Raw genomic sequence first — 19,449 nt, 5'->3', positions numbered from 1 at the left:
ATTGGTTTGACACCCACTGTTTCCACTTTAGATTTAACTGATGATTTATGAAACCTGAGGAAGGCATTAAAAGAGGATCGGGTGTCAAATACCTACAAGTGATGCTCTGCGGTACAATTGAAGGTGACAAGAGCACAAACCATTCAGAGACACCAATATGTTTGAGAATCTAGAAAAAATGGGCTTGCCTCAGATAGCAATGGCTAACTGTATTTTCAAATAACATTAGGAGGGTTCAAGATTATATTTTCTCCATCCTCCCCACCCAAAAAAACAAATTAGATCTGAATTAAGTCAAGTTTCTTTGTCACTGATGGCTTCCCTAACATTTTGGACACCCATAAATCTTCCCGTGCATCATTCTATATATCTGTTTTGAGTGGGCACTTAAATTGAAAGAAATGCTTGTATTTAGTAAACAGCAGGAGACTTAATCTTTTGGTCTAATTCTTAAGTGATGGAGGCAATGGTCTGAATCTGTGGCTCATGAATCCAGTGCCAATTCATCAATCCTGAACACAATCCCCATTCCACCTCACTTGTGAGCAGCTTGGTGACATGGCACTGGAGCCATGGACCGTGGTCTATGCCCTTTGTCACTTGCCAAAGAGAAAATTGCTTAAATTAATAGGCAGTGAGTATGAACTCCAAGATCTACGAGTTACTCTAACCAGCAACATACACCAGCCAATTTTCCCTTACAGAATATTCTTGCTGACTTCTGAACTGATGATGATGGATGTGTTGTTGGTGCTGCCCTGGCAACAGGTACACACATTAAGAGATGAAATGAGTATTTTGCATTTTGTTAATAGATGAAATATTCTCCTGATTCAGGAAATGTGTTTGTTCTTGGCAGGTACACAGATGAGCACATGCATCCAGACAATCAAACTGAAAAGACGGTGGAAGTCTTTTAGGCAGAGTGTAGACTACTCCTTGGCTGCTGTTTGGTGTAAAAATGTTGGAAGCTGATGTGAGGAGACATCCCCTGAGCAAAGCAGCGGTGACTTAAGAATTGACTTTGAACATTGTTTGAAGCCGGTGAGTGCTCCAGGTGAGTAGCAGTAAATGCTGTACTCGCCTAGAATAGTGGGTCCAAGGCGTGTTGAATCCTGTTTGAAATTCTTCACACAGGTGAAATATGTTCAGCAAACCTTAAAATCTTTTAAAACTGCACTTCAACAAAAAAAAGTAGCCCTGATAAAACTACGAATGGGCTCTCCCTTTCTGCAATACAAATGTCCCTGCTCCGCCAGTAACTGTAATGTTTTTTTTCTAAGGTTCCATTAGTCTTGCTGTGCTAACAATGACCTTCACTTGCACGCTGATGGCATGGAAGCAATCTTTCCAACAATGGCAGGCTTTTGTACTCTGCCATCACCTGCTCTGCTCCAATAAAGTAGGGTTTGGAGATTTCAAATCAACTTTTGTTGCACTGAATTATATTTAGTCACTTATGTGCACATGGAATGCATCAGCAAACATAAAATTGTATACCCATAGAACCACAGAAATTTACAGCATAGAAAAAGGCTATTTGGTTCTTCGTGTCTATGCTGGCTCTTTTAAGAGCAGTCATTTTAGTCCCATTTATCTGCTCCTTTCCCCGTACGCCTGTAGCTTACTGCTTTTTAGGTATTTATCTAGACCATGATATCAATGCAGAATAAGAGTCGAGCTAGTCAAAACTGCAAAAACAAAAATGTATCTCTTTGTATTGCTGCAGAGCTTAACCCTTTGCTTGCATTACTGTGGATAATCAATACGAGGACAGTGTCCAACAATCGCAGAGTTCAGATGACATTTATAACCCACTTGTACATTATCTAAACTCTTTGATTATGTTCTGCCTTGCAACACCCTCCCAGCTATCAATTTGTTTACCCTCAGCACCTCTAGAAATGGAATTACATTCTTCAATTCCACATGTGATGAAAATCACTTCTGACTGGGAGATCACTTAACCTATGTAAAAGCCATCAGACCTACAGATGAGAACGTACTCAACACAGATGAGAAGATGACAATTTAACTTAAGACTCCATTTGGTTTGGCCTCATTTTGAAGTCCACTTTAATTCCCTTTTAAATAACTTTAACCCTACTGTCCCCAATAGTACGCTTTGGGTGCATCCCTCGTGTGTTGTTGCGAACATTCCTGTTCACAAATGCCTTGTGGCACAGTGATAACTGGTGGCTCTTTTTAATCATTTCTTGCAATATCAATGTCTTTGCTCTCTGATATTCTGGTTAGATAACTGTGTCTAAAACTAATGTGTGTGTCATTTTGTTTAAAATAAAATATTTTAGCTGACCAGCAGCAGAACTAGTACCTGGAGAATTTAAAAAGGATTTTACCCAAATGCTTTCTACTTACTTACAGCACTCAAGTAATGGATGAAGATTAGCATATGACATGACAGATTACATTAAGTCATGTCATTCTAGTACTTTATGATGGCAGAATAACATTAGCTTCTTACCACTTGCACACCATGGCATGCAAATCCCAGTCATGTTATTTAAAATTACTAGCTGACATGGCAACCTTGATATGATTATTAGTCATGTTACAGACTTTACTTCATAACCATCAGATACCATCTTCTTGTGAAAAGTTAGTAAAAAATCCCTCTGCTTGTATGGTTCAGGCATCTTTAAAAGCTTCACGATAAACCTTTGAAACAAGATTTGTATAGCCCAAACGTGAGGACATTTGACTCATGTTTTGAAGAGCATGGATTAAGAAATAATTGTTCATTCAAAAGCTAGATAAGACTGTATCGAACACATTTTTCTCTTGTTGACTTTAACAGCATTCCGCAAAATAAATCAATTTGATTTTGAGATATTACATTTTCTGGAAGCAACTTCATATTTCTATGTTGTTTGTTGTCTGACTCATTAATTGTGGCATCGGTGCTTGGCAGATCAGGGAATCTGAACCTAAATCAATTAAAATAAGGAGGCAGCCAAGTCTCCCATTTTATTCTATTTTTAAGTGACTAGTGTTGATAAGGCTCAATGGCTACGTGAGGAACATCAAACTGAGATTGAATAAAACACAACCGACATACAATAATTTCCAGAATATTTAAATAAAAGCAGAAGAATTGGAAATCCAAAACAGGTCAGTTAGCATTCTTTGAAAGAATTGTGCAAGAATTACTTTCAAATTAAGACTGAAGTTTTGAGTTTTCCACGTTCTAGATGACATTACATTTCAAGACAAAATGGTCTCAATGCTAAGAGTGGGTAGAATTTAAGACTTCAGTTCATCCTCTTCAGAATTTTGCTTCAATGGTCAAGGAAAGTTTTAAGAAAAGAAATGGAGAAAGCTCAATAATGTATTCAAGTCCAAGATGGAGATTCTAAACACAAAGCTTTGGTGGTACAGATGATGCAATGTGGCAGGTCCAGTACACAGGGAATACAAATTCATTATAGCTATTCCCTACCTTTCTACTCCAATCGTCCTTCTGAAATGGCTGTGTACTCCTGCTCGAGTAATGGTCCTCCTATCATTTTAAAAAAAACTATGATTAACGTGTTGCGCCTTTTCAGAAAAAAGTGAATCACCCATTTAGAGCCCCAATTCACAGTTGCTTGTAATTTATAAATCTTTGCATTAGTGAGTATTTTACATTATATTCAGCCTTGTTGCTTGGGGTTGTTGTCATCTTTGTGTAGAATCAATTATAATTTAAGTGTCATGTCACATTCCTGCCTGTTCTTTCCTGTGCAGCTGCATTTTATATGCTTTGCACCTCATCAATGCAACAAAAACATGAACTAACTTACTATAGGCACCTGATTGGCCTAATAAGCACCTCAAAACTAGATCTAGATGTATACTATGGCATAATTGACTCCAGCACCGGTCAATTTACGTGCTCACAGACTCTGTGCAGACACATAGCAACAGTGCAGAAAGGTAAATGCAAAATGTACTACAAAGCATGCAATGTCACACCATAGAGCGAGCACCAAAACATTGCACAAAGAAGACGCTACAAGATTAAAAATAATCATAATTGAAAAAAGGGACTGTGTTCCTTATTTCAAAAAGATCATTCAGAATGTCTAAATATATGCTATAACGGCAGAGAATGAAATTTGAAACCTGCCGCAATACATTAATTTTGGAGAATGTGTGAAGTGATTCATGAACATTTTGTCAAATAGTCCTTCTTTACGGATGATTATTCAACACGAGTGGAAAAGGAAGATCATTTGTTTTTATTTAGATCAAGAGCAAAAGTAACATACAAGGCAGGCTGAACTAAACATCTTAAGCTTGAATTATCCAGCACATGGAATTACTCTTGCTTTCTCTTCCTTTGGAGAGCTGAAGTTAATACGCTAGAAATGCACTTTATGATATTTGATGTGCTGGCTTAGTATTTTAAGTGCTTACTGCGGTACATAGCTTCTAATTTTTCTCATATTTTTGACCTTGTCATTGCTTCAACTTTTGTCTTGGTTCCTGTGATCTAAGATGATGTGAATAAAAAGCTTTTTGTCTGTTTGGACCCGATCCACCTTAAAAGGGAGAATCTAATGGTTTGTGCGGCACTTATTTTGCCATAATTCATCAAGGGTAAAGGGTCATAGAAATGTTTCTTAATATTAATATGACTAAAGAAACCTTTAAACTGCCATTTAACAATGAAGCTATAAAAATATCTCACTATTATAAGTGCTATTTAAATTGAGCCTGCCCAGATTGCCTCTGTGAGCCATTGTTTTTCTACACTTCTCCCAGGGTTGGAAATCAGTAGTATCCTGACAGCTCCTCATTATACTCTTCCCATACACTTTCTATTGAGGAAGTTTAGTCTGATTCCCAGACCAAGCCAACATTTAAACTTATCCACTCTCCCTGGGTTTCGTTTGGACCAGCAGCGAGCAATGGTGCATGCATGGGATTAGCACCTAGCTCTGCTTCACCGTAGACATCGCCAGTCAACTGGCTGTGAAATTGCACTCACGATGACTGTGGAGAACCCACATCAGAGAGCAGAGGGATAGTTGCAGGAGAGGGCAATACAGAATTTCTTTATGCATTAATTACAGAAATAAGCACTAGTGCTCTTTGATATTAAACAGTGCTTAGTCAATATTAAACTGTTAGAAATGTTGTGAGGACTTAATACTGAAAATAAACATGACCATGTTTTGATACTGAAATGGTAACAGGAGCTGTCCAGCTGGGATGGATTGACCTAACTGTTGGGGTTTGGGCTCAGAGGATGAAGACAATGTCATTAAACCATTAGCAAGCCTAATTCTATTTCCCCTCCTCTTCTCTATATTCTTTAACATTCTTACTTACCATGTTCCCTTCTCCACTGGAAGAGAATAACTGAGAACCTGATGCTATTACAATCCATGCCAACTCTTAAACAATATACTAAAATACATGGTATAGACCGACCAGGATCTTAACCTAATCTGATGCTTAACAATTGATCTGTTATTGAACTTTATGTAGTTTCTAAACATCAGGGTAAATATAAGTAAATATTAACAAGCTGTGACAACAATGTTATGGATTGCTTCTTTTGAATCACCTTAGAAACATTCAGTAAACTGTACAAGGGAATAAATGTATTTTGCAAAAGATTTACAGAACCAAAATATGTTGCCAGAATCTGATTCCAATTGCTTGTACCTGGAAAAATAAAGATTTTCTACTCGCTTTATACCACCCGCATGGATTATTCCAGCAACGGTTTATGACCACTTGTTTTATGATCCTCATTAACCCACTGCTGGAATTAGTTTTCAGTAATCACTGAAGTCCATGAGTGAAAAGCACAAAGCTTGACTTTTTATTCTTGAGTATTTGAATCAGATGTTGCTAGCTAACCTTATCTAAAAAATACAGCACTGTTTATTTCAAGGGTATCTGCACTTGCATAGGCACATAGTGGTCCATTCAGTCCATCAAGCCTAATCACTATTAAATCGTTAGCAAGCCTAATTCTATTTCCCCTCCTTTTCTCCATATTCCTTAGCATCCTTACTTACCTTCTCTACTGTCAGAGAATAACTGAGAACCTGATACTAATACAATCCATGCAGCTCTTAAACAATTTATTGAAGCCATATTTAAGCTCTGTGTCTAATTAACATTTTTTATCAGCATTCTTTAATACATCATAGTAGCACAACATATTGTTACAGGACCATTGCGAAGAGACACACCCACACACAGAAATAAAATGATTTATTTGGTCTTCTTTAACCGTGGCTATAAAGGTTAAATATTCCTATTTTATGCCTTCAAATATCTATAAATCCTATTTGAACACCTAATTTAATTCTCTAATACATTTAGACCTTGTTACACTGCTAAGTTTGGGATGGCCCTTATGCAGCAGTTTAATGAGGTAAAACCCATAGAACCATCTGTGTGTCAGCCTGGCCCAGTGGTAGCGCTCTTGATTCTGAATCAGAACGTTGTGGGTTCAAGTCCCACATCGGGACTTGGAATCACATAGTGTAAGTTGGCACTCCAGTACAGTGCTAGGGGTATGTTGCATTGTTGGAGGTGCTGTCCTTCGAATGAGACGCTAAACCAAGGTCTCATCTGCCTATTCAGGTGGATGTTAAAGATCCCATGGCTCTGGGGAAGAGAAAGGAGTTCATCCTGATGTCCGGGTCAACAGTCCCCCCAAAATGCACTTCATGGCTGTTTGTGGGACATTGCTGTGTGCAACTGGCTAGTGCGTTTCTCCCACAAAATTCATCAAACCAATTGATAGTATATTCTATGGAGTGCTTTGAGATGTCTTGATGACGTGGTAAGTTGCTATATCAAATGTAAGGATTATATAATATTGGACCTGAGCCACATGCCTTGTGATCTTGAGACCTACAGTAAATTAGAGACTTTTTTCAGTCAGCGTTGGGCAGTTCCACTTCCACACATTAGGGGGGAATAATAGTCACATCACATACCACATTTTTGCACGTTCAATACTCATCCAATGAGAGAGATAGCAATGCAAAAATATTAATCCATTCTCATTAATGGAAACAGAGAGGATGAGGTATAATGAGGCAGAAGGCATTGAAGAGCTATGCTTTAGATCATTCTTTTGGAAATATTTGAAAGCAATATATTGGAGGGGGGGGGAAGGGGGCAAGGTCTACTGGTGCCTGGTTTAGTATTACAAGACATCTGATTTTTCTGGTAACGTTAATTGCACATTAGTTAGCTTTGCAAGAGAATCACAGAATGTCATAACTAGACTCCAGCGTATGTGGCTCGGCAGATGCTGAGCTCAACCACAGAGAGCCATGTATCTGATCATGACATGCAGAAATAACTTGGTTTACATTGATCTTCGTCTTGCAGTATAAATAGCACTGGTGTTCCTGTAGCTTCGTTACAGCATTGCTAATATTACTACAATATCACTGAAGGAGATTAACCATTTCAAAATATATATATATATATATATACCAATGACTGCATTCACAACCTCCAAGGATATTTGAATGCACCTGCACATTTAGATGGGTTTATTTAGGAGCAGGGAATCTGTGGTTTAGCTAGATTTATGCTCAAGATGAAAGGACAGATATGGTGATCAGTAGCCTATAGCAACTCACTTTGTACTGCACACTGCTTTAGAAATGCTCCAAACTTATTGAATGTTTTTTTCTAAAATGTTCTTCATTTGTCTTTTGCTTTGAAGCATTCCTGGTCCAAAATAAAAAACAAAAGAGTGGCATGCTGAGAGTGAAGGCTGGAGCACTGATTCTCATGGTGACGGAGATTGTAGATTTGAACCCTAAATCCACAGTTGCACTTGAGATTACTATCTGAGCAGACTGACCATTTGAGAACTCAAAGGAGGTCTAGGCGATGAATTTCTTGAGCTGCTTTTAAACAACCTCTCCTGAGTACACCAACTCCTCCTAGAGCACAGTTCAATGGGAAGCTGAGACTCTCTGGTTCTTTGTCTAAATGATTATTCCTCCTGTACAAGCCTAGATTATGATTGTCAACAGGCTATTCATTGGAGGGAATCACAGCCAAATCTGTTCTCTTCACACACACACACACACACACACAAGTTATAGAATGTGATAAGACTTTGGTTGATTTTCCTCTCTTTAGCCTTGGGGCATTAAGGCCAAATGTAGCATATGTACAGCTGCTGTGGCTGATATCAATCAGCTCAGCACCTATCGGGAATCAAATCTCTGGTCTGTAAGGGTTTTTGGTGCACTGAGTGGTGCATTTGCCAGCTAAACCAGGGAGCGCAGAAGAGTGTACTTGTTATATGTGTACTCAAGCATAAAGCTGTGATAGTGCTTTATACTGAATATCCCTTTAAACAAATCTGTTGCTTTTCCAAACAATATTGCTCCAGGAGAGAAGGTTATGCTTGATGGTATCATAAATGTGCCCTTCAATATAGAATAAGTAAATAGTGAAAATTTACTGATGAAAGTGATTTGAATAAAACTGTGACACATGGTTGTATTTATGGCAGTAAAATAACTCTCCAACACTTTATAATTCTAACACTTTATACCCTGAACTATCTATTAGTTTATTCTGTCATTTTTTTAAAAAATAGTCGTCAGTACTCCTGTGTTCCTTGTTTTTTACGTTTAATCTTTTTATCATATCAAATATGGTGTATTGCATCTCTTGAAAAGTTAATTTGTTCTGTAACCCCCTTTTATGCGTGTTGTGAATGCTTTCCTTTTAAGAAACCTTTAGCACTGGTTAGCAAATGTTCAGTGACGACCTTTAAAAGCACTGCCTACCTGTGCTGGTTGAGAAGTGCAGCTTTCCTTTTGTCCTAAGCAACTCTAATGAGCTGGAAACAGTTCTGAGTGGTGTGGACAGACAAGCTCCCAGGGGCAAAAATGAAAATTTTTAGTCCGGAGGCAATCGTCTTAGAAGGAAATAAATTATTGTCTGCGTGCAGGAAAAATAACTACCGCTGGCTAAAGTGAAGAAAAAGAGGAATTATGAAAACACTTTTTTTTTCATCTCCAATATTTCTCCTCTTTTCAAAATGGTATACTCCTTTTTTTTTGCTCTTGTGTTCATTCAAGTGTTAAATGTTGATTGTTTGATTAAGGAACAAATTTGAAACCTCTGTGACTATTGCTATATCTGACAAGGTATCAAGTCTCCAGCCAACTTTACATACCATATTATATATATAAATAAATAATCCTTGCATTTGAAAAAGCACTTTATCACGTCGTCTAGATGTCCCGACGTGAAAGGCGCTATACAAATGTAATCTTGTTGTTGATGTTGTTGTCTCAAGGCGCTTCACAGAATATACTGTAAGGTGAATTGACTGTATATTTTGTTAGACAAACACGGCATCCAAATATTGGTAGATATTGGAGAGAGATTGTAGTGAGCATTACCAAAGATTGCAAAAACTTCACATGACACCCAGTCTCTCGTTTTTCTTAAACATTTCCAATCTTGCTGACTCTGTCCGGTGACTCCTATCTCCCTTCTCCCCCCCCACACTCATAATAATTCCCTTTACTAAAGTTGCTACATGTAATAGCGAAAGGCATTTTGGATCTCACTAACTCCTTTTAAAATGATGTGCAATCTGGTATTTGATCTAAAAGTTGCACGTTTACATTTTGGATTCTGCTCATGTGTGAGACATGTGTGATGCCTAATTGCAAATATTACATTAGTTATATGTATGCAATAAAACCTGTTTACCAGGATGTGTGTATGAGGACCTTGTTTGTGTGAAACAATTCATTTATCCTTTATTTATGGCACAACCTGGACAATATGAACCTGACATGTTCTTGCTAATTAGACTAATTCAGTGATATACAACAGAGTGGCTAAGTTTATGAGGCAATAAATGAGTTTTATTCACTGAATAAATTACAAGACCATAAGGTAGAACAGTTTTGTCAAGTAAATATGGCAAAGTTAAAGAATATGTTTGTTGCACTAAATAACTTTCTAAAAACATTTTTTTGCTGTGGGTCTCATTTTCTATTTTATATGTATTTGCGGTTTAATTGTAATATTTGTAGTTTATGGAATTAATGACCATGGGGATCAACAGAATGGTGAGCAAAACAAAGTGCCATCAACAAAACCATTGCCACAGAGGCACCTTTCAGTCACGTCACTAGAATCTACTAATGAACAGAGTCCTGAAAGAAAATGTGGAGAGGCTATGGCTATGGGGAGAGCGCGGAGGAGTGGGATTGATTTGGATAACTCTTTTCAAAGAGCCGGCACAGACATGATGGGCCGAATGGCCTTCTTCCGTGCTGTATAATTCAATGATTCTATGAAAATAATTGTTATCGGAGATAATAATAATCCATCCATTTGATGTGGCTTCTTTCACATCAGGAGGACACCTCAAAGCACTTCACAGGGTTTATTGTAAACTGAAATGACTTGGTTTTTTGTGGGTGAACGAAGCAGCCAATTTACTCACCTGGACATTCTCAGCACGTTTCCATGCTACTAGATCACAATATAAGATGATAAAACAGTTTACACTAATAATCTTTGCAATATTTCCTGCTCCATAAGATTCCCAAAGAGGATCTTTTCATTTCCTATTTAATACCTGTTCAGGGAACCATGCTAGGTAACTGCAATACAGCGGAGGATGTGCAATGATGAACGTCCAAGATGTGGTTCATTGACTCCTGGAAACCTACCTAACTTTCTTTGCCCTTAATATAAGGATGTACGCTATAACCTTTTCACCACACTGTTGTATTTGCCCACAGTTATATTCTAAGTGGCATTTAAACTTGTTTAAGGGTATCACAAACCACTTCTTCCTGCTGCTCTGTATTGAACATGGCACTTGTGTTACATAACTGAACGAGTGATTAATATATGGAACTCGGTGTACATAGTCCCCAGTTTAATTCTACCTTTTTTGACTCTTTCAGGAATCCTGTTCAGTGTTTACTGTACTAACACTGGTATAACCTCGAACTGGCAGTGAGACAAAGAGTTTACCAGACATTGGAGAAAAGGTAATTGAGCACAACCTTTATGAGGAGATATTGTGTGCAGTGTGTATTGTGAGAAGCAATTAAGCACAGAATTTTTAATTAAAAAACTGAATGTGATGAATATGAAACACATGGAAATACTGTTTAGCTTTTCACTATCTACAGCGACAGTTGGAAAGTCATGACACTTCAGTTTACAGACCACACATCTCAGGGCAAAATAACCTTGTTACAGTTGGCAAGACAATAGGTTAAGAAACACGACTTGCGTGGTGGACTTGTTAGAATCTCTTGTTGATAAGCCTGTCTCATTGTCATGGATTTTAAGATTAAACAAATAATTTAAACATCATCAATGCCAGGCTCCAATGGTCCATGGAAGTGGCTTATTGGGGATATGTGGACCACGAACATTGACTGAATCACGTCCTTTTCTTTTAAAAACATAGATTTTTATTTAAAATAAATTCTCAAGATCAGCAACCACTTTTAACAAGTCAAAAACAGGGACATGGTTTAGCAACATAATGGACTGTCCAATGGATCAAGCCTTTAACAAAGAAATAACTTATATTTCTATAGCACCTTATTATGTCAAAATGTATCAACAACAATAACAAATTACATTACATTACGTCCTTTCATGTCGGGAGGACGCTGGACAATCAGTGCTTTGGACCTCAACTGGAAGTCAGAATCGCGGAGGGTGGAGGGCAGGGGGGGAAGTAAGGTGATCGAAGGCACGGGTCTTGGAAGAGGCAAGGCGGAGGGGACGAGGTGGAGGGACTGCGGGATGTAAAGTCAAACCATTTTACAGATAATTACTGTTGAGTACAGTGATTGGATTTGTAGGCAAATGGTCATTGTGTCAACAAGGCCCTTAAAACAGACATTTGACAAACAAATGACCAATTAATCTGCATTGTTGACTAGGACTGGCAGAAACTTGCTCTCTTTTGGAATAGTGTCATGTGATTACCCACCTGAACAGACAGACAGAAAGTCAGTTCAATGTCTTATCCAAAAGAAATGAGATTGCCTATCAGTTTGCAATTCTAAAATGAGTGTGAAAAGGTTTCAGGACTGAAACAAGTCTAGAGAAAGTCTAAGGTGTCTTCTTTATGGACCATTATACGCTGACATTAAAATAAAAGCAAATTATTTCCTTGTGAATTTGCATAATTATTTCATCACAATCCTTTTGCTTTTAAAATGTATTTACATTTTATTATGGTAATTTATGTACTGTTAGTTGTGCTTCTAAACGCTCCCAAGTACAGCGAGATCGCTGGTTGGCTGATTTTGAATTTATGAAATTGACAAGTAGATAATTGGAAAAGGAATACGGCAGCTTAAGAAAAAGGAAGATTTACAAACAAGAGTGGGTAGTATACTGCAGGACATGTTCTTGTAGCCTATAAAAGGAGTCCTAATAAATGTAGTACTAATGTAGTAGTAAATGTTATAATACAGAGCACTCTGAAAAGAATAAAGTATAACAAAATTATTCATAAAAGGAAATAGGAAGAGATGTCATGCTGAGTGGCTACATGCAGTTATATGGAGCACTAACAAGGTTATCATTGAAAGCTGAGTGCTACTACTCACTTATAGCTCTTTTACTTACTCTGTTTATATGCAGGCTGAAAAATTGATGTTTAAATTGTTGATTTTCCCAAGAGCAATATTCCCTGAGTGTAAACTGAGCAAGTCAGCTTTCCTGATGACTAATCCATGCAACACATTCGTCAAGAAAGATCAACATTCCTTGTGATATAAAATATATAGTTAAGTAGGCTGTCAGTCAGGAAGTATCACTTATAAAGTGTGGAAGTTTTGAAAGATTGCTATTCACAATAAATGTAAGCAAAAATCTATAAGGCTATTAACTGTAAGGCTCCTTAATCAGAAAATCATTGACTGGAGCCAAGCATACCCCTGCAGGTAGGTAAAAATCAGCTTGGCTGCTTCGGTTTACTGAATTCCCAATATAATATAATAGAATTGGATTTTGTGTTAAAAAATCATTCGTTAAATTGAAACAAAAGCCAAGTTAAATTATGCTATACTATGTTCAAATACAGAGGTGTGCGTGCTCTCTTGTTCCAATTATTATTTGGATATACCAATTTTTTTTTATGTCCGTACATTCACCAACATAGCAGTTAGCTGCTATTATGCATTCCGTAAATGGCGTCTCCTAGATTTGTTACTAAGGTTAACAGAGGGGGACATTGAAATCGAAATCCTGGAGAAGAGAAAGTCAAGCCTTGATATTCTAAAGGTGATAATTCAAACATTTTACAGAGCAACCTAAAGAAGTGTTGGCTAAAGTCAAATGATATGTGCTCTTACAATAAAATTAACAGGGTATCATCTGGCAGCTGTGGTCACAAATTCATAATGGCATGCAATACAGATAAGTAGCATTAGAGGGCTGTTGTGGAAATACAGCAATCTTGGCAGCCAAATACAACAGCACAAGTAGGTGAGCCCCCTTGTCTTCAACCCATTGATCCTCTGAATCACCTGAACTCACTTGAGTGAACTTTCTTGTATCCTGGAAGAGGGAGGAGAGAAAAGTGGTGAGAGAAATAAATAGCAAGCACAATGATCTAAGGAGATTATAATTATCTTGCCTAATTTATCCTAGGGTACTTAGGTAACAAACTTCAAAAGGATTTTCTGAAACACTTTGTATTGAAATTAATCTGGCTGCAGAGCAAATGATTGAATATCTTAAGCAGAACCTGCTTAGCACTCGCCTTGCAAGCAAGAGGACTTGGGTTTGGGCAAATTTCCTTGCTACACACTCCACTGATTGCCTAGCTGTAAGTGGGAACCCAGCGATTGGCGGATAATAATCCCTTCAAAAATAGATATATAGGCGAATAAATAATAATAATAATAATTTAGTCACTCATTCCACGACTGTTTATGGGACACTGCTGTGCGCAATTGGCTGCCGAGTTTTGCCCACAAAATATACAGTCAATTTACTTTACAGTATATTCTGTGAAGCGCTTTGAGATGTCTTGAAGACATGATAAGGCGCTGTATCAAATGCAAGGATTATTATTATATTATTATCATCCAGTCATCTTTGTAAATTGTCTTTATTCTGATTGAATGTCATACTTGTTATGCTGTAATCGGACTCTCCTTGTAAATGACCTCCTTAAGGTCATTTGATAGTTTGCATCTGTCACTTTATTCTGGATAGTATATCTCCACCTTGTCCAGCTATTTTTTCCTGAAGTTCTCAGGTGTGGCCCACATGTAGGGCACTTAGTGCACTCGACCAGTCATACTGCTCTGGGTGACTCAAAACTGAAGGAGACCAGAACAATGAATTGTTTTGTGGTGGGAACAGCATGTTAGGTGCAGTGATTAAATATGACACAGTCATATATCAAAAATAATTCTGTTTGTTACAGTAGAGGATTGGGTTCAAGAAACAGCATAGGTAATGGATGTCATTTGTTCAAGAGGAAAAATGAGAACAACAGTGTCAAAATGGATAGCAATACAGACATTGATTTCCTGGCTTGGGACCATAGTCCTATTAAATTCCATTCTCGATAATTAAAGTTGAATAATATGTTCTACAGAAGGGAATAAACTTCATTTTATATTAATTCCTACTTCTATATGGACTGCTTTTTAAAAAAAAGACGAAGTACTTTCAGTATAAGGTATGTTTTAATTGTATTTGCTGTGTTTATTTCAGTGTCCTTTCATTTTAGAGAAATACTTAGCTGAAGGATTTCTCCATGGAGTTCAGTTGAGAGACATTTCAATCAAATGGAACTAAAGGAGACATGGTCTACTGATGCTAAACAGTGGGATCCTCATGGAGTAGATTTGTTGACCGGCATTGATTTCAACATCGCTGGTCTGCTTATAGAATAATTAGGAGCTACTGTTTCCTTCCAATGGAATGCATATCAAATTTTGCTGTTTTCATAGCCCTTTAATGAGGACCTTCTATGAAAGGAAAGGTAGCTGCTAAGGTGTAATGATGTGGAACACACAAAGAGATACGTCTTTTACATTGAAAGTACTTTCAACTACAGTTACCTTCTTTAATTTTGCTACATTCAGGTTTTCCGCAGGGCTAATAACAAAGTTATTTGAGTGGCTTTAGTCGCAGTGGTCCATTGAGTTAATTCAAGTATTTTCTTCAATGAAGAAGTTTGCTAAAAACATCATAGAAACAAGGAATTTATGAACACAGGAACAAGCATAGGCCACTTAATGTATTCAGCTCACTCACTGTAGTCAGGTCTATTGACCAGCTCTCAGAATTTTATTGTAGATTGTAGTGACTGTATTTGTGGGTGAATTCCCTTTCAGTGCCCTTATTGAATCAGCACCTATGTCACTGGATCAGGGTTTCTTTTCTTGTAAGATGGTGGCTAAAAGCAATGACATAATTCATTAAACTGTGTTCAGCTTGTGTCTTCTTTCATCCATGATCATGTTCTCTGGCTCTCCTTTCTTGATTTTGTCCCCAAATACCTCCCTTTGTCCATTCCCACAAAATCATTGGTCCAATAATTTAGGAATGATTTCTGGTTGCTCTGTGGTCATAGTCCTTCAAATTCGAACTGCAACTTTTTTTCTTCCCTATTGTTTAGACAGCGATCCAATAAACTTCTTCTTCCTATATCCAAACAGCTTTCACTCGTCCATTAGTCTCTTATTGAATGCCTTCTGAAAATCTACATATATAACATCCAACAGATTATCCTTTTGTACCAATCTATTCTAACGTGTCTTTTTAGGCATGACTTAACTTTCATTAACCTGTGTAGACCTGGAATTATCGCCGTTCCATGTATTACTTGCACTTGAATGGCTTCCTTTAAAACATAGAAACCCGAGTAGGCCTTTCAGCCCCTCGAGCCTGTTCCACCATTCTATAAGATCATGGCTGATCTGTGCCTCAAGTCCAATTACCTGCCCTTGCCACATATCCCTTAATACTCTGACCTAACAAATATCTATCCAAAAGATGTCAAGCTAACAGAATTATGCATATAACCTTTTTTTGGAAAACAAGGATCGACATTATCTATTTCCCAATCTCTTGATGTGACTATTTCAATTAATGAGCTGCAAAATATTCCAGGCTCAGTCCCCCTACTTCTACTCTAATTTCCTTAAATATTAATGGATGAGTTCCATCAAGTCACATTTTCTAATGAATATTCAAATACTTTACTTTTTAATCTCCACTTCATTACCAATCTCTATTTTCTCAAAAGAAAACTGATGCATCTCTCACGCCTCCAAATACTGGAAAGGTTATACCACCAATTGCTGTAATGAACACTATTTTAGTTCTTTTTAAATTCCCTTCCAACTTCCGATCTTGTGTTTTTATGAGGCCTTAATTGTCCTTTGATAATTTGTCTGTAATGAATATATCCCCAAACTTTTCTTCTAATTCTTTAACTGGTCCCAACAGATACGTATTAAATTTGCTTCTGCTGCTTTTCTTGGAAGTTTATGCCACACACCCTCTACTCTGGGGAGAGCTAGGGAAATTCTTTTCACTTCTCATATGGTTTGAGGATTGTTAATTTAAATCTGTTCTCCAGTTCTGCACTTATGGACTAAGTGTACTCCTGTGGAATTCACTGATGTTGAACTTGCATTGTGTACCACAGAACCACTGTGTACCATTGTAGCACTATACATTACTGCACCACTCCTGCTTTTAGCGCTCTGCACTACTCCAGCGCCAATTAAAAGAAAAAAAATTACGCTGTTTGATCCCCAAGAAGAATTTAATTAATCAAGCCAACTCCCTTACTGATTTGAACTGTCAGCGGGAAAAATTTTAATAATTGACTGGTCTTTGGAGCTTAATCAATGTAAGTTTTTTTTTCTGGGACGTGAATGATTTGCACAGTGAACTGTGCGAAAAAATAGCTGTAAGTAAGAACTAATATTGTAGAAGTAATTAAAAAGTTACCGGGCAATGCTGGTAATTAGAATGTTATTTTGGAGCTTAATTACCCAGCAAAATCCATATGGTTTAAAGAAGGTATATGAGCTGGAGACAAAAACCATTGTGGTTTGCTCCTATTTTTATTCCAGTATTACCGTATATTGGTATTGCACTAATAATCTTATACAAACCCAGTACATTGTTGTTTGTACTTACATTGTGTACCACTGTAGCATTATGTACCACTGTAGCTTTTAGAAATACCTTGTATTAATAGTAGCTATGAAAAGGGAACATATTACAGACGTATTGCTTTTGTGATCTAAGACGTAAGATTATAACTCTCATTGTTTCCTTAGTTAATTTATCTTACAATACAATATGAATTACAGCCGGCCATTGAGTCTTTATTATTGTGAAATTACCAGAAGGAAACAAACACAGTGAACGAATGTGTTGTAACACATTGTTGCATTAATTAACTTTGTAATTTAATGTCACTTAAAACAATATTTGTTCAAAACTTTAGTCATATTTTAAGGCGCTTAAAATCAGTTTAATCAGATTGTGGTCTTCTGGCATGGTGCATAGTTTTGTCAAAATGTCATTTTACCGTGATGTGTCAAAACAGATTTTCTGATTGCAGGTGCCTGGAGCTAATAATTTCTCAGTTACGCTGGAAGGGATCATTACCTGGTATTATTAGTACATTAAAGGCAATCGATAGTTTTTAATTTTTTGGTGACACAATTCCCTCAACAGAATTATAGCAAGGTATTCAAGTGCTGCAATAATGAGTATATTGACTTTGGTCTTGCATAAATCACTGAACACAATCTAGTTAGAATGAATCTTACAGATACACTGACCTGAATATGTAGAAATTTAAAATGTGTAATACTGACCCATAATCCTTCCAGTATTCAAACACAGTATTGCATAGAACGTGCTTGTGTGTTTTTAATCACATATCATAGCAGAAACTTAACATTATGCAGTTATGATATTTGAGATTGTGCATTTAAAATTAGAATGAAGCAGAGGTCACCATGTGAAACAGTTTTGCTTTCTTTAAATATCCTAATACATTCAAAGCCATATTATTCTGAATAATGAAGAAATTCTACAACAGACTTCAGAGGGTAATGCTGGGTCATGCTGCAATAATAATGTCTGTGTAGTGATCTATTTTACGTTCTGGAGAGAAAAGGTTAGAAGTAATATGTACGTTGCTTTCACAGAAAATAATTAAGAACACACATTCCTACAGGTTTTCATTCTGTTTTCAATTTTTTAGTTATAACATCAGTCCCTATTATTTTAAAAATGAATTTTCTGCAAGATGCTACATCATAATTTTAAATACAATCAACATAAAAAAGAAATCAATTAAAATACAATCACTTTTGAACTTTTTCATCTCCCTTGGCTGTTTTAATTTAAAAGGTTCTGCTCTTACAAGGTCACTGACTTTAAATTTAATTTCTTTTTTTACACACACTGCTGTGTTATCAAGCACACAGCAGGGAATAATTATCTTACAACATCATTAGAGACTGCAAAGAATCACCCATCCAGAATGATGAAGACAATGGCAAATGCCTGTAAATACACCTAATATATAGCCCCATTTAGACCGCAGGAACTCCAATAAAGTGCACCACAGAGATCGGGTTCCAAGTCACTCCATTTCCTCAACAGTCATGCAAGGTAGTTCAGAAAATCTCAACGCAGTGCAATAAGGTATCATGTATCTTGTGACTCAAGTGTTTCCATGAGCAACATTGATGCCCACTTAGTAGAGGGAAGACCAATGTGAAGAGAATAGATATACTGATGTTCACTTGGTAGACTGAAGAAAAACACTGATGTATTGGCATTGAATTAGTATAGCACTAATGCTTTAGGTACACTACTACCCAGTCTCCAAACTGCCTTGCATCTCCGAGGTACTGGAACATGTTGTCAGCTTTCCTCCTTCTTCTCCCATCACTTCCTCTAAAACTCCCTTCAAACTGGCTTTCTGCCCTACCCACAGCACCGAGATAGCCCCAGTCAATATCGAAACAATATCCTTCAATCTGGAACCAGAGCTCCTGTGTTTCCTTGTCCTCTTACATCTTTGACACTTTTGACACTGATAACCACTCCATCCTTGCCCATCGTCTCTCCTCCCTGAAACACATCCATGCCTCTGCACTTTCCTAGTTTCATTCCTCCCTGTACCAGTGTCTTCACTTTTATCTCTTCTAAAGACTTCTCCTCCTGCTCCCGAATGGTCAAGTGTGGTCAAATCTCGAATGTTGACAGTGTCCAACTTAACATTGACAAAACTGAGGCTGTCCTGCTCAGCTCTCATTTTCTCATTTCAGACGTACATTCGACCTTCCCGGTTGTTTCCTCCGACTCCTGGAGAATGTGCAGAACCTTAATGATTTTTAACGTACCTTCAAGCCTTTCGTCCAACTGAGACAGCTT

The 19,449-nt window shown here is 37.3% G+C and overlaps 1 long non-coding RNA gene across 1 annotated transcript; it reads left to right on the top strand.

Moving 5' to 3' along the window:
• Positions 1 to 924: 924 nt before the first annotated feature.
• LOC121849160 lies at positions 925 to 19,449 on the top strand. The gene is made up of 3 exons (XR_006085121.1): positions 925 to 1,057; positions 10,947 to 11,033; positions 19,344 to 19,449. It is a non-coding gene; the product is annotated as an uncharacterized LOC121849160 (long non-coding RNA).

The sequence above is a fragment of the Callorhinchus milii genome, unplaced genomic scaffold (genome assembly GCF_018977255.1).
Source record: "Callorhinchus milii isolate IMCB2004 unplaced genomic scaffold, IMCB_Cmil_1.0 Scaffold5, whole genome shotgun sequence".
Lineage (NCBI taxonomy): Eukaryota > Metazoa > Chordata > Chondrichthyes > Chimaeriformes > Callorhinchidae > Callorhinchus > Callorhinchus milii.
Note: the sequence above shows the minus strand (reverse complement) of the source record. Positions and strands in the feature narration are given on the sequence as shown.